Below are 4,710 nucleotides of genomic sequence, written 5' to 3' on the forward strand. Positions count from 1 at the left end.
GACCTCCTTCCTGGGCTTATGTGAGGTTGTTTATGGTGTGTAGGATATGTTGTAGCATTCCTGCATGCTGTGGGAGAATCTAATTATTGTTAAGTGACTATTGTTAAACTCCCAAGTAGGGTCTGGGTGAGTGTATGGCTGCTAGCTAAGTGTTGAATGTGGGGTGTAACCACAGATGCTCATCAGAAATAGAAAGTAGCATTACCCAAGATTATTAAAGAGAAATCAGCGGTAGGAAGACTGCAAGATATAAAACACGAGGGCAGAGTTGAGTAAGTTAAAGGAAGATGTGGCTCCACATTACAGTGTGAGACTGACTTCTTCATAGCATTTAAGTTCCAGTTCAGGGTTATTTATAGCCTTTGAAGCAAAACAAAGGTCTGAGTTAAACTACAAAAATAACTATATTAAGGAAAACTTCTGCCTTTGAAGCATGCAAAAGTACAATATGATAACACAGCTGGCAACTGTCCACTAGAACTGGAAAATGGATGGGAGAAAAATCTGAGAATGAGTAGAAAGACGACGAGGATCTCAGCACAAGGATGAGTCCTTTGATGGGTCCTACAGTTGGAGTTTCTCTGTAAATCCAGTGGTCCCAGTTCAGGGCTTACCCATCGCAGAGACTCTGGTGGAACCCTCAGTGCTGATGCCAACAATGGATCTGCTTTCTAAATTTCAAGTATGGTTCAGCAAAGCACCTTTCACCAATGCTTAAAAAGCCGTCTGGGTATATACCTAAGGATGTATGGTGGCCTGAGTTACAGTTCAACATTTAAATACTGATGTGCTAATATTTGCTTTCTGCAAGCTTATATTGTCAAGTCATATTAATGTGTGCTCCTTTTCCAGGGACCGGGTCCTAAATAAGCACAGGATTGCTCCCTTCTTGACAGGCAGGTGATTGTGGACAGCACCAAGCTAAGATTCTCTCCATGGCTCCCTCATATGAACCACCTTGACCAAATAGCAAAAGCAGGATCCCACTCTCCTCCCTCACCAATGCCTTTCCTCTCAGTTGAGTTTTTAAGGCTTATGGGAGATTTTCTGGTCTTTTTTGAGGGAACATTGTTGGCTTTTTTTGATACTATCTCTTGACCTTGTGGACAGGGGGATTGATACTGGGATGCTGGTTATATCAGCTGGAAAAGCTGGACTTGAACAGGCTCCTAGGGCTGGTTGGGCACCTGTCACAAATGATCACCTCCTGATCCTCTGGGCTTCTCAGCTGATGCACTCTCAGCTCTTCTGTGCTGGAACAGTCTTCGTGGCGAACTAACAGGGTCTCAGTTTCCAGCTACCCTGCTGTGCTGCTGCTGCTGCTGCTGCTTTTCCTGCTCCTTTTAGGGGGTGCCACAGAGAATTGATCCAAACATTATACTTCTCCTTTGACTCTCAGCAGCATCAATATTTTCTTCTCAGATGAGCTGCTTTCACAGATCTCCTGTGAGACGTTTCCCTAATTCAAAGCCTTTTGGCTGTTACTCAGGTCAAGATACTAATTGTGCTTGAGATGAAAAACAAGCAAATTTGGCAGTGCTAGTTGAAGCCAGCATTAGTCTGCGCTTCTAGTGAGACATTTTAGCGTGGGACATACACGAAAGTTAAATGATCACAATGATAAGCACAGTAATAAGAAAGACTGTTTCTTGTGTCTGGCTTAGTTTAAGACAACAAATGCTATTTAATATTTTCTTCCTCCACACTTTGTTTTGATGATATTTCCCAAATACCTCTAATTTCCAAAATATAATTCTTTCAGGAGAATTCCTAGATCTAGTTCAGAAAACATTTTATTTGATTATAATGGAAACAGAGAACATCCAGAGTATCACCAAACCACTCACTGTGAAGACATCACTCAGAAAACTATGTGTCTTATTCTTTTTCTTTTTTTGAGACTATTAATGGAAAGACCCCATTGAATTTATATACAGTTGTTCTGGTTGCAGTAAGAGATAGCAATACTTTAAGATTTAAAAAATGAATGTAAATTTCTCTAATGCCACCCTATGCAGAAAGCATTTGCTTCTTTTTTGCCTTCGACATTGTATCACCACTCTCTCATACACAGCATGGATGTCTCAAATCAGAAGAAAGCATTGGGACATCATTCCAGTAACCACCTCCGTGTGAATGGCTTGAATGTACTCAAACAGACTCTCCAGGTGCGGGTCCTGCCTGCTGTTGGGGGAGAGGTAACTGGAGCTGAATTCTGCAGGGCAACACTTCCCTTTGAGACATCCTACACAAATAGTCACCTGACACATTTTCATAGGAAACACCAAAATAAAAGTGATTTGGAATTCTGTTCTGAAAGTTAAGTATTCAAGAAAAATTTTGAGGCTGCCCTGTGATCACCAGACTGATTAAGAATGCTAATCAGAAGCTTGTATGATTAGGAGATTAGTACTGTCTGAACTCTGATCTGCCTCATTTGTGTACACAGAGAGGGAGAGACACACACAATCGTGCTGAGAACTGCTTTCATGGGTAGCAGATTTCTTTTGTGTAAAGGATTCGCAAAAGATCTCTTCACTTTTTTGTTTTTTGTTTCCTGCTTTCAGTTCCTCTCAGGGATGGCCCCAGGGTTTCTATAGTCACTAACTGTTACCTCTAAAACAGACAACTTTTTAACCGCCAGAAAAAGGAAAAAACCCTATGTCAAAAAAGGTAATATTATACTTGCATTCCTGGAACTAACCATGTGCTTTGGTTTGATCCATGTGATGTTCATAGGACCCGACAGAATTAATGAAAATCCCTCACATGTGAAACTCAGGACCTCTAATAATGCTTCAAATCCATGGCCTTTGTGTAAACAACCTATAGACACAAATATGGAATATCTGTGAATCACAGCCTCATCTCCAGACTCAAATTTACCTCAATTCCAGACAAACTTGTCATTGCATGTCTTAATATCAGCAACTCTTCAGATCAGAAGTGCCATGGCTTTGAAAATGTCTTCAGTGTAAAGAGCAAGTAAGAGAATAAACCTGGTAAAGATAAAAATCACAAGCAACATCCGTCAGCTGTGGGGAAGAGACCCAACCGTCAGGACAGCCTCTCTGAAGCCATGGCCCTGGTCTGCCTTATCAGTGAAGAAGATTATAAACTTATGGGAAGTGGATACTGAAAAAACAACAAATCTCTGCAATCCTTTCCAGTGTCACCACCCTTCTATTGCTAGATAAAACCTTCATACAGAAAACTAGTCTTGTCAGCACCGCAACTCTTACTAAACACAGAATGAGTGGATGGCAGACTGATGTTCACATTGCCACTTTGAGTGGAAAGGGAGGCTTTAGTCCCAGAAAAGAGGTGATAAAATCCACGTGAAGAATTAGCTCTCAGGCATTATGACAGCTGACAGGGTATGCAGTGGCATCTAACTATGCAGTGGCATCTCTACTGACTTGACCAACCAACAACTTCACTGGAGCTTAAAGGTCTTCAACGAAAAAACCAGTCCACTAGAAATAACGGTCCTGATCTAAGAGCTTCAGTTGCCTTTATCCAGCTTCCCATGCCTCTGCATCTAATTAGCCTGTAAGTTCTTTCGGTCAGGGCTGGCCTTCATCATTCTGGGTTCAACTGTGAGATTTCCTACGTGGCCATGGAAAGAAATAAAGGGACATAAGCTGACTTGTAATCTCTATTACCTTTTTGTAGTAGGCAAGGGCTTTCAGAGTTACTTTTCCTCTCTCAGCAGCTATAAAGGGAATGAGAGAGGAGACGGGTGTGTCTTAGTGCCATTCTTCTAACATGCAGCTGTTTTCCTGCTTTAATGTAAATCAGAAAGTCAAAGGACCATCAGAGCCTAGGTGCCCCTGGAGCTTGACCAGTTAAGGCACACAAATTTCTGTACCTATGTGCGTGCAAGCAAGCAACAAAGTTAACACAACTGCTTCTCTTTGGTTCTCCGGCTTGAGTAACCCCTTTTGCACTTGAGACAACTGGGCAGCCTTCAGCATGAATCTAGAGCAATTTCACATGTGGTGTGTACCAGAGCACCCTGAGCACCGTGCTGCCGCATCTCACTATAGTGGATATAATTCATAAACATGAGAAAAAACCACGTTTGCACAAAGATGGGAAAACACAGAGGATTAGTGATATTTTATTTGTAAAGATTTGCTTTTATAGGCTAGGATATTTGCATTATAATTATGACACCATTAGAAACAATGGCAGATATGAAGCGTTGTATGTTCTGAAGTACAAGGACAGAGATCCAGAGCGAATCACCTGAAAGGCCTTCCATTGTAAACCAAATGCTGTATCGAAGAGATCAGATGAGTTAATCCCATTTTGTGGGCTCCCTGACACGCACAGCATTTCTGGATACCTGGAAGGAATACAGAACCAATGCCTGTGCTGTTGTAGGAAGTTTCCAGAACTGTTCTCGTTGGCTAACAGTAACCACTTAATTAACGTAAATACCAAATTTTAGTAAAAAAAAAAAAAAAAAAATTTGCTTTGGTCTGCTTTGGGACAGTCTGAAACTAACTGCTGTTTCACAAAATGTGTCATTCCCTTTGTCATCCTAAACACCACACGTTCGTTACAGTGCAAACTACGTAGAGCAGGGATCGGAGAAGTGCCACTTCCCCCCGTGGAAGTCCATCGTGAAACTCATCTCCTAGAGACAGGTGGAAGAACCCAGACGCCATCAATACCCGGCCCGCCTCTCACCGCGGCACCCCG

This window comes from Aptenodytes forsteri, unplaced genomic scaffold, assembly GCF_000699145.1.
Source record: "Aptenodytes forsteri isolate BGI_AS27 unplaced genomic scaffold, ASM69914v1 Scaffold193, whole genome shotgun sequence".
Classification (NCBI taxonomy): Eukaryota; Metazoa; Chordata; class Aves; order Sphenisciformes; family Spheniscidae; genus Aptenodytes; species Aptenodytes forsteri.